At 44.3% G+C, this 12,308-nt stretch overlaps 1 protein-coding gene across 1 annotated transcript in view; it reads right to left on the bottom strand.

The window, feature by feature from the left end:
- The window catches only part of MGA (MAX dimerization protein MGA), a 77,715-nt gene that overhangs the window by 22,334 nt on the left and 43,073 nt on the right, over positions 1 to 12,308 (bottom strand). The window lies entirely within an intron of this gene.

Below are 12,308 nucleotides of genomic sequence, written 5' to 3'. Positions count from 1 at the left end.
GCCCTCCTTACTTTGCTGCTACATCCTCCTACCTGAGTCACATGGAGAAGAAGCTGAACAGAGATTCCCTGGCATGAAGCCTAAAAGCTGCTCCACTCTAAGAGAAACAGAACAGGAGCACCCTGAGAGTCACTGACGGCTGAGGGTTCTGATGGTGGAGATAGGGAAGGACTACAAGAGAGCGCTCTCATTTGAGAGGGAGACAATAAAAAGAAGAGTAGAGAGAGGGGTTAGATTGTTGAGGAAGAACACTTGAGAGAGTATGGAGAAGGAAAGAGAGGGAAACAGCCCAGTTTTATCTGCTTTTGCCTCTCACTTTAGAATTTTAAAAGACAAGTACATTCAGTCTAAGAACAAAAAGAAAGTGTAGTCATAGACTGAAGTTTTTCAAGTTGGAACAGAGTAAAATAAACAGAATACCCTGATTATGTTTTGCATTTTTTCCCCCACAGACAGTGAAAGTTATAGCAAGGATCCAAAACAGTAGCGCCTCCTATCCCACAAAAAACCTATAACCAATAAAACATGAAGGTGAGTGAGGAGTGCAGACACATACTAGTGGGCTGACTGCATGGTACTTTTCAAGAAAGTTAAAAAGTTTAAAAAGATTTAAACTACTTTAATTCTACCCTTCCTTATCATCTTAGCACTATTTGTCTCTGCAAAAAGCATGCAAAAACATGCACTATGTAACACATTGGTTTTGCTCTTTTCATGTACGTGTTCTGACAGCTTGATCTGAGCATATGAAGTTTATATATGGAAACATACTGCGTTGATGACACTTAGATAACTGGATGCTACATGAAATAATATGCCCCTATTCTATGAAGTCCTGAGCATCTTTCCCTGAGGAGCGGGGTACTCAGCATCTGGCAGGACTGGGCTTTTACTGAATAGTGGAAAATGAATGCTTTCAGTATGCTATTTGTAACATGTGTGCGCGCATGGCCATAAATGGGGCCCTACCAAATTCATGGCCATGAAAAAACTTGTCACAGACCGTGAAATCTGGTCTCCCCCCATGAAATCTGTTTTTTTGTGTGCTTTTATCCTACACTATACAGATTTCATGGGGGAGACCAGCATTTCTCAAATTGGGGGTCCTGACCCAAATGGGAGTTGCAGGGAGGTCACAAGGTTATTGGGGGGGGGTCATGGTATTGCCACCCTTACTTCTGCACTGCCTTCAGAGCTGGGCAGGCAGAGAACAGTAGGTGTTGGCCAGGTGCCCAGCTGTGAAGGCAGTACCCTGCCAGCAGCAGCGCAGAAGTAAGGGTGACAATGCCATACCATGTCACCTTTACTTCTGCACTGCTGCCTTCAACACTGGGCAGCTGGAGAGTGGCAGCTGCTGACTGATTCAACCTGATTGGCTCTGTGGATATGGGGAAAGAGGTGGATGTGATATATCTTGACTTTAGCAAAGCTTTTGATATGGTCTCTCACAGTATTCTTGCCAGCAAGTTAAAAAACTATGGATTGGCTAAACGGACTATACGGTGGATAAAAAGCTGGCTAGATTGTCGGGCTCAATGGGTAGTGATCAGTGGCTTGATGTCTAGTTGGCAGCCAGTATCAAGCGGAGTGCCCCAGGAGTCAGTCCTGTGGCTGATTCTGTTCAACCTCTATATCAATGGTCTGGATGATGGGAGTAATTGCACCCTCAGCAAGTTTGCAGATGACACTAAGCTGCGGGGAGAGGTAGATACGCTGGAGGGTAGAGATAGGGTCCAGAGTGACCTAGACAAATTGGAGGACTGGGCCAAAAGAAATCTGATGAGGTTCAACAAGGATAAGTGAAGAGGCCTGCATTTAGGATGGAAGAATCCCATGCACCGCTACAAGCTGGGGACCGACTGGCTAAGCAGCAGTTCTGCAGAAAAGAACTTGGGGATTACAGTGGACGAGAAGATGGATATAAGTCAGCAGTGTGCCCTCGTTGCCAAGAAGGTCAACGGCCTATTGGGCTGTATTAGTAGGAGCACTGCCAGCAGCTCGAGGGAAGTGATTATTCCCCTCTATTTTGGCACTGGTGGGGCCACACCTGGAGTACTGCTGGTGAGGCCATACCTGGAGTCCAGTTTTGTTCCCCCCTCTACAAATTGGAGAAAGTCCAGCGGAGGGCAACAAAAATGATTAGGGGGCTGGGGCACTTGACTTCTGAGGAGAGGCTGAGGGAACTGGGGTTATTTAGTCTGCAGAAGAGAAGAGTATCAGAGGGGTAGCCGTGTTAGTCTGGTTCTGTAGAAGCAGCAAAGAATCCTGTGGCACCTTATAGACTAACAGAAGTTTTGCAGCATGAGCTTTCGTGGGTGAATACCCACTTCTTCTTCAGAAGAGAAGAGTGAGGGGGGATTTGATAGCAGCCTTCAACTACCTGAAGGGGGGTTCCAAAGAGGATGGAGCTGGGCTATTTTCAGTGATGGCCCAGCTCTGCAGGCAGCAGCACAGAAGGGTAGCAATACCATATCATGCCATCCTTACTTCTGCGCTGTTGCTAGTGGTGGTTCTACCTTCAGAGCTGGGCTCCTGGCCAGCAGCTGCCACTCTCCAGCTGTCCAGCTCTGAAGGCAGTGCCGCTGCCAGCAGTAGCACAAAAGTAGGGGTAGCAGTACCACAACCCCCCTACAATAACCTTGCAAACCTGCCCCTCCCAACTCGTTTTTAGTCAGGACCCCTACAATTACAACATCATAAAATTTCAGATTTAAATAGCTGAAATCATAAAATTTACGATTTTTAAAATCCCATGACCATGAAATTGACCAAAATGGGCCATGAATTTGGACAAATGAATGAGATTATCTAGAGATCATCCCCCACAGCTATCCCATCCAGTTCCACTCTTTATCCTAGTGGTTCTCAAACTTTTGTACTGGTGACCCCTTTCGCACAGAATATATAGAGGTGAAAAATAACAGACCTCAACCCTATTGTCCCGCTGCAAATTTGTGAACACAGAGTCAATCCCTTACCTCTCTCTAAAAGTGCAAAGTTTCAAAAAGTTCAAGGAATAGAAGATTGTTCAGGGTGGAACAGATCTGGACAAGGAGAAGAAGTCTGGAGATAAATGTGAGAAGGGAGGGACAGGCAGTAGAAACAAAATTGAAACTGTTTTAGCAGCATATTCCAGAAGTCTTGAGGTCTTTTTTCCTCATTGATTTGAGATCTACCAAACCATTCTCTCACTAGAAGGGAAAGCCTAGAATGGCAGCAGGCTGTAAAAGAGACCCAGCTTGGGAATATTTTAATGAAGCTCCTCTACCTGTGGGTAAGACAGGCATGCGTGCAAAATGCATAGTGCAACAAGCAAATGCAAGGCCTGGTTGCCCAACAAGAATGCACTTTTATGTATAAATCCATGATTAAATCGAGTCTTCCTTTAAATCATAATTTAAATCAATTTGATTTAAATCAAATCCATCCTGATCCAACAACTATGCAGTTAAACTGGGATTCTAGTTTTTGTGGCCTCTGATAAAAATGAAAGGTCTTCATTTGAACAGATAAACCAGTTAAGTTTATATGATTTTTTTCCAAGATGTTGCTATAGGAGTACAGTTAAGGTAGTTTGGGTATCTTGTTCATGAAGTGCAACTTTAACTCTGCATTTCATAGATATCCAGTATTTGAGGTTTATTAACATTCTTGAAAGGTAATATGCCTGCAAACCACTCATGTGAATGTGCCTGCAACCTTAACTTCCCTTCAATACACTGTGTACGAAACTTTCCTTAAAGAAAAATAATAGTTGTTCCAGAGAACTAGGCAGCAAAGGAAGCTTGGGGATGGGAGGCCTTCCCTCCCCTTTTCCTGACATCTGCAGAAAGGAGGCCTCACTAATGCACACCTCCTAAGGACTTCAGGAGGGTAGTTTATTACCTGTGAGCATTAGCAGTTGCACAAGAGAAGGGTTCCATCTGGATAAGCATATCAATCCTTTAGTGAGGCTTGTCAAGGGCTCAAAAGAGCTTGTTGAAGACACTTCTAATGCCATCCGCCCCAGCGGACTTCCCCACCCCCCCCCCCCCCCAAAAAAAAAGAGGCCCCGGAGCTTGAAAGGCAGGATATGTCGGGGAAGGAGGGAGTGCAAGGACCAGAAGAGAAGCTCAGAACTGCAAGGGAAGGTGGTGAGGAAGTGAGGGAAGCATGAGTACTCCCTCTGCCCCTCTAAACACTTCAAACCTTTTACTAAGCACACTCTAATTACGTGGATCCCCCTGCTCCTGGCAGCCCATCCATGCCCCCAGCAAGAGAACAGTTACATACCCTATTGTAACTGTGGTTCTCTGAGATGCTGTAATTAATCTGGATCCCATTGACACTAGTACCTCATGTGCACAAGAGTGGAGTATTTTGTACAGTAGTGTCTGCTGGGACTGTGCATGCACCTTGTACCTCATTGTGCTCCCATGCAAAGGCACAAAGCACAGGGAGTCTGACCCTCCTTCAGTTCCTTCACAATTTAAGATGCACGTTAGCAGAGGACTCAAAAAAAGCAGGGATGATGGGCAGATTGTGGAATCCGCATTGATGACATCATCTCAAAGAACTCGTTATTGTACTAGTAACTGTTCTTTCTTTCTCCAATAAGTTTGGATGGGTGTCCCCCTGTAAATGACTGGCAGGCAGTGTCCACTCTGGATAGTGGGAAGGAGGCGCATCAGCTCCTATTTTATCATTCAAACAACAACAGAGCAAGGCTCTGGAAATGTCTATACTAGGTAGCTTCTTCTCTCTCAGCACTGAGTGTTGTTTCAAGAACGCCACTGATGGGTTTGATTGATTGGATTTAGGTATAACTGTGAGACCACCTTAAGGTCGAACTCAAGGTGTGATCTCAGGACTACCTTATTCCTATGAAAAGATGCATGAGGAGGTCTGGCCATAAGGGTTTGGAGCTCACTGATATTCTGTGCTGAGGAGACCGCTACCAGGAACACCATCGTAACCATCTAAAGTGACGTTATCAAACAATCAGAGGCTCCATGAATTTAAAGAGAATGATGCTGATCCCAAGTAGGAGCCAGAGCTCTAAGAAGTAGGTAAGTATACAGGAAAACCTTAAGTAATCTGGATACTGTGGGATGTGAAAAGATAGAGCCATTGGTGAAATCTATCAAGTGTGTGCATACCAACATATGGCTTAGTAGTCCCAGATGTGTGCACAGTTGTTGCATTTGAGTTTAGGTCCTTTACTATCAACTGAAGGGACCAGAACCTGTTCTCTGGCAGGTAAGCTCTCACTGACCAGGAGTCCTAGGAACTCTATCTTCTGCAATGATGTTAGACGATTTCTTGTAATTCACTAGAAATCCTTGTTGGGAGAACAGGGAGAGGATGTACTCTGCTGCTGGGACCTGCATCTCATTAGCAAGTCATCCATGTACAGATAGATGTGGACTCCTTTTCTCCTTAAATGTGCTACCACTAGTGTCAAACATTTTGTAAACACCTTCAGTACTAGAGAGAGACCGAAGCATAGAACCCTGTACTGGTAATGAGGGGGCCCCATCATGAATCTTAGGTACCTCCTGCCAGCCTCCATCCCAAACCCCGCTTTGCCTCCATCATTTATAATGGTATTAAATATATAAAAAAAACTGTTTTTAATTTATAAGGAGGGGTCACACTCAGAGGCTTTCTATGCGGAGGGGGTCACCAGTACAAAAGTTTGAGAACCACTGGGGTAAAGAGTGGAACTGGATGAGGTAGCCCTGGGTGATGATCTCTAGATAATCTCATTCATCTGTCCAATGTTATGGCAGACCAAGCCCAGTGGAACAGGGTGAAGCAGCTTTCGAAGGGACTGGATTTTATGCAGCTCGTGACAGTCCTGTCAAATTTGTTGACTTGTCAGGGGAGTGGTTGTATGTGTCACTGTCCAAAAGGAAAGCAGGCGACCCCTGCTGTATCTTGACATTATACTCAGGCTGCCTGGAATGGTAGGATGATGTCTCTTGTCTTGACTGGGATTAAGGATGGTACAGTTTGTGGTACAAGCCTGGCTTGTAAAACTTTAGGGAGCATGGGGTGGCTTCAGATTCTTTTAAGGAGCACAGTGCTATCAGTTTGCTTGCTCAATTAACTCCATGCCTTCAAATCTAAGTCCTTGATCAACTCCCTATGTATGCCAATGCTTGAAGACAATACTCTGTGCATGTTTACTGCTGTGGGTCACGGATCTGGCTGCAGTGTGAAAGGCAACCACTGCCGCCTGTAAGATCTTGGCCACGAATGTACCATGCTTAATTATTTCTCTAAAACAATGAGGAGTCCTTGTGGCACTTTAGAGACTAACACATTTATTTGGGCATAAGCTTTCGTGAGCTAAAACCCACTTCATCAGATGCATGGAGTGGAACATACAGTAGGGAGGTATAACTACACAGCATATAAAAAGATGGGAGTTGCCTTACCAAGTGTGTGTGTGGGGTGGGGGGTCAGTGCTAACGAGCCAATTCTATTTAAGTTGGAAGTAAGCAATTCTCAAGAGTTGACAAGGAGGAGTTGAAATCACTTTTGTAATGTTAATGAGGCCAATGTAAACAAGGTAACCCATTTCAAAAGTTGACAAGAAGGTATGAGTATTTGAACTCCTCCCTGTTGTCATGTGTGAACTTCAATTAAAAAGATGTCACCCTATCCCAGGTTAAAGAGTCATACTTGGCCAGTAGGACCTGGCAATTTGCCTCTCAAAGTTGTAGGGAGACAGAGGAATAAGATTTCCTTCCAAATCGGTTGAGTCTTTTGGGTTCCCTGTCTTTAGAGGTACTCTTGTTCAATTTAGATTTTTCCTGTACTACCAACACAACCAAGGAGCCCAGACTTGGGCTGAGCATAGAAGAACTCAAAGCTAGTTCAAGGGTACCATTTTTCTACTCATTTTACCATAGGTGGTATAGCGGTTGATGTCTGCCAGGAGGCTTTAACAGAGTCCAAGCAGTCTCTGATTTATGGGACAAGTGATTCTAAACAGACCAGCAATTGTCAAAATATTGATCAACACATTACATTTCCCAGATATGATAGAGTTTCTGTTCTCATAAGGAGCTCCCGGAATGACTTCTTGTCATCCAGTGCCAGTATTGGTGCCAAGGACACAGCTTCATCTGCCAACAACGATGAGAATTCCTTTGGTGGTGAAGTAGAATGCTGGTATGGCTCAGCCCCCATGTCTGGTTCTTCCTGGTGGTCCTCCCTGTCTAGCATAGGTGATCTGACCAGATAAGCTGATGGGGAAAGTGATATTTCTTAAATGGGAGACCTGCTCCTAGCAGTTTGAGATTACAGACTCAGTAAGCCCAACATGTGGCCATAGTGACATGTCTTAGCAAAACAGCTGGCTAGCAAGGTATTGACTAGTCCAATGCTGTTGCTGTAAGGATGCTGATCAAATCGCGTAGGGAGGGCTGGCAGGCCTCTCCATGACATTGATCACAGATCATAGAGGAGAGTACTTCTGCTAAGATGGTGAGAACATATGCCCCGGTGATGAAGAGGAGTAGTAAGACCTCCTCTAGAGACACCACTGAAGTCTGTATCGGTGCTGGTAGGTGCCTCAGTGTTGAAGATAGTCCTGGCTCTTCTTCTAGAGGCAATGATACAGAAGGGTGCCATGCCAGATCTGGGGTCAGTGCTAGAGGAGTCTTCCTCTGCACCACAGGCTGCTCCATATCACCAGCTCTCTATGTGGGTCTTGGTGGATTTGTCTTCAGAGGCTTTACATGGTCTGTCCCTGTGTGAAGGGCCAGAGTTCCACCTGGACTCATTACCCATGTTTGGCACAGCCTAACTTCAGTATCAGCTTTAGCGCCATGTTTGCGATGCCAGTGGAGTGTCGGTGTTAATGCCATATCTTTTCTCAACACCATCTTCTGTGTTGGTCTTTGGGGTAGCCTGCCCATTAGACAGGGTACAGCATGAAGTTAGTTTGTCCTGTCGGGACTCTGCAGCCTGCATTCATAGGATCTGAAGAGAACTTCATAGATCATTCCAAGAGATGAAGCTTCAACCATGAGTTACATTACTTATGTGTTATTGCAGAGAAAGATAGGCATACTTAACATCTACTTGGTATAATGGCCTCTTCTAAACAGAAGAGATACCTGCTTTGTCCATCTTTCAAAGGAATTTGTCCATCAAAGGACAGACAGGACTTGAAGCACGCAAGTTTCAATCAGCCATGTTGAGGAGCTCTTTTGGAGGGGTGTATGGGGATGGGGGCAATATCTGACCATCAGTAATCAGTCCAGATAAGTTGAGGAGGTTCAAGGTGGTTGTATATCGGTAGATCAGAAGAGTTCTGAAGATGCTGAAAAAAGCATTAAGAGTTTTAGCCGGAGTAAAAAACTAGGGAGCCAGGTTCCATTTCGCTGCCATGGATAGCAAGAAAGAACTGAGGCAGGGTCACAGCCACTCCATGCTTTATGCACTTGTATGAGCACAGGAAGCAGAGAGCACATGCATGGCCCTGACAAACACTGCTATTCAAAAGACACTGATTTCGCAAATGAGGTACATGTGCTCCCATGTTGGGATCCACATTAACACATACTTGAAGAACTTTCGTTTCCCCTATATCCACATGGCCTCCCTCCCATGAATTCTAGCCAGAAAACTGTTTCCTCCTTGACCCTCACCTGAGATTCACACCTGGAGGGGCAATTATTAGCAAAGAGATGCAGGGTGGCAAGGGGGACACACAGGATCACCTCACTGGTGCAAGAAAAGGCGGCAGAAAAACACCCTCTCCTCCCTGTCTCATTCACCAAACCTACGGTCTGTCAGAGGGGAATCACACTGCTGGGATCTACAGGGTCTTCCTAGGATGGTGAAGGGAAGAAAGCTCTAGCAAATCCCCTATGAATTACTCCTGAGCTCTCCCACAACTACAAACCACTAGGTGCCTGGTGTGGGGCTCATGGGGGAAGAATGGATCTCTGGAAGGTGAGGGTGTACGAAGATATGGTGGAGCAAGTGACTTACTGAAGAGCATGGGGAGCTGTCAGTTGCAGTGGTCCAGATACAGAGTGGGCACTCCAGTGCAAGTTTAGACATATAAGATGGGAAAGCAGAGGGGAAGCACTAACACTTCCCTTCCTTCTCCACCCAGCATACCTCTTGCAGTTTGCAGCAGCAGGGTTCCCCATTGATGAACTATAGGTGGACTTAACCAGAGGTCCTCATGAGTTCTGCAAGGAGGGGAGGACCGGATGTGGGCTTTGCACACAGGCATTCTCCTGATCACCTCCTTAGTTCAATAGTAAGGAAGAAACCCCAAAAGACCCCTATGAGTCTTGGACTCCTTCTGAGAGGGCAGGTCTACACTAACAGTTAAATTGATCTAACTTATGTTGCTCGGGTGTGAAAGCATCTCCTGCTGACATAGCTTATGTTTCTCGCTGAAGTGGAGTAATTATACTGACAGGAGAGCACTCTCCCATTGGCATAGCACTTCTTCACCAGATGCGCTACAATGACGCAGCTGCACTGATGTAGCGCTGTAGCGTAGACTTGCTCTCAGCCTTTGATGGAAACATTTCCTTTGTTCCTCCAATTGACAAGCCTCCCTAGTGACCAGATTACAGAAGTAGATCTCACAGGGTAAGAAAAAAGGGTAGATATTTATTTATTTATTTACAGTTTAGTAAGTTTAATTCTCAGTAGGCATTTACCATGCTAAACTAAGCTTACTGGAGCAGACAGTCTCGAGCAAGATAACTAATGAAAAATGTTAAGAGCTTTTGTAATTTGACAATAATAGACTAAAACCTGGTTATGACCACCAGATATCAGCTAGGGGAGTCCAGTAAACAGTTTTATTTCTCTCTCTCTCTTTTTTTTTTTTTTAATAATAAAAAGGCTTTTTTTAATGGAAGGCTTCTGAAACTGTGTTTAAGAGTTCTGTGTCTTGGGTATCATGATCCAAGAACTCACTGCCCAAGTCATTTCAAATTTTATAGAATTGCCCCCAGATCTAACATATAAATCTGGAAGCAGATATTACTTTGTTGTAGTGTTCTTTGGGGAAAAGAACACAAAATCAGGCTTATATTTAAAACTCAGTTGTAACCTCAATTATGGAGTGATGGCCGGCACATCATAATAAAACAGTAAAGAAGACTTTGGAAAATGATATAGTACAACTGTATCATAATGAAGCTAAATATCTGGATACTAGCTCTTTTTTGGTTTTAATTCCTCCACAACTTCCCCATAAAACACAACAAAAAATAAAATCAAAATAAACAAAAACACCCACTCCTCCACATACCCACTTCATGGGGGGGGCAGGGGATAGCTCAGTGGTTTGAGCATTAGCCTGCTAAACCCAGGGTTGTGAGTTCAATCCTTGAGGAGGCCACTTAGGGATCTGGGGCAAAAATTGGTCCTGCTAGTGAAGGCAGGGGGCTGGACTCAATGACCTTTCAAGGTCCCTTCCAGTTCTAGGAGATTGGTATATCTCCAATTATTACCTTTATATATCAGTACATCTCTGAAAAACAATGTCAGGTTTGGTTTTAGGGATATTTTAATATATATGAAAGTAATGTGAATGAAAGCTGAAAACAAGATCTCCAGCCTTGTACAATAAACTAAACTTGGAGGCAAAATGAGAAAGGAGAAAAAAATTAAAATTAAACTCTAATGAATCTGGATAGTTTAGGTGACACATGCCAAATGAAACACTCATTGAATTTAGCAATCAGGAAAGTCCTCCACTGTCAATTGAAGAGACCATTGGCAAATCACTGAAATCATCATGTTCTAGTGCACAGCAGCGGTACAAAAGGATACTAGGCTGTATTAACAGTTTGAGGGATGCTGTTACAGTATAGTGCACTTGTAAGACCACCTCAGGAACACTATAATGCAGTATTGAGCACCGTTCCACAGGGAGGGTATTACAAGATTTAGTGTAGGACAATACAAATGAAAGATAATATGTGTGACAAATCAAATAATGAAGAGATGTAAAAGGAGCTTGGATTATTCTCACAGTAAGACAAAAAATTATTTTAAAAGGTTTGATAAAATTCACAGATACTATTTATAACCTAGTAAGAGTACAAAAGTACTAAGCCATCTAAACAACTGGGAAACTTGGGCAGAACTCTTTCATGGACATGAAATAACATACTAGGGAAGACAACACTAAAGGAGGAGTTCAAAAGACACCTAACACTTGTTTCTAGAATGGACCAAGGGATATTGTGCAGGAGGTCAGACTGGATGATTATAATGGTCCCTTCTGACCTTAGAGTCTATGATTCTATATGGTGGAAAGGCAGTAAGACGAAATTAAAATGGAATTCGAAAGTCTGGCATGTTGGGCCAGATGTTTTTTTCACTATACTAAAATTTCTTATGTTCTAAGGCAGGGGTAGGCAACCTATGGCACGCGTGCCGAAGGCGGTACTCGAGCTGATTTTCAGTGGCATTCACACTGCCCAGGTCCTGGCCACCGGTCCGGGGGACTCTGCATTTAATTTAATTTTAAATGAAGCTTCTTAAACATTTAAAAAACCTTATTTAGTTTACATACAACAATAGTTTAGTTATATATTATAGACTTACAGAAAGATACATTTTAACATTTTTAGAAGGTATTACTGGCACGTGAATCCTTAAATTACAGTGAATAAATGAAGACTCGGCACACCACTTCTGAAAGGTTGCCGACCCCTGTTCTAAGGTGACAAACAGAATTAGCCTGAACCTATATACTGCAAGAAGGCAATGAGTATGGCCCTACTAAATTCATGGCCATGAAAAACATGACAGACTGTAAAATCAGACCTCCCCTGTGAAATCTAGCTATTAGAGACTGGGAGCAGGGCTGGGGGCGCCCCAGCCAGGGGCTCCGACCGTTCACCAGGCTCCAGCTGCTAGTCTGCTGGGCTGAGGGACAGGACTTCCTCTTCCTCTGCAAGGCTGCTCTCAGGGGGAGATCAGACCCACCTTCGGGTATCTCCCCCAAGCTGCCAGCTCTGAAGGTTCCCAGCAGCACAGGGGAGATCAGACCCACCTCCACCTCTGGGAATCTCCCCCGACTGCAGGAAGTACCGTGGCTGCTGCCTTCAGCAGCACAGAAAGAGGGTGGCAATTCCATGACCCCCCTACAACAGCGTTGCAACCCCCCACAACCTCCTTTTGGGTCAGGACCCAATGTAAACATCTGAAAATGCTAAATTGACGAATTTTAAAATCCTCTGGCCATAAAATTGATCAAAATTTGGTAGGGCCCTAGCAACGAGCAATATTCGTACCAGAGCTCTGCCAATTCATCCCAATCCTTATCT

Source organism: Mauremys mutica, chromosome 4 (assembly GCF_020497125.1).
Source record: "Mauremys mutica isolate MM-2020 ecotype Southern chromosome 4, ASM2049712v1, whole genome shotgun sequence".
Taxonomy (NCBI): Eukaryota; Metazoa; Chordata; order Testudines; family Geoemydidae; genus Mauremys; species Mauremys mutica.
Note: the sequence above shows the minus strand (reverse complement) of the source record. Positions and strands in the feature narration are given on the sequence as shown.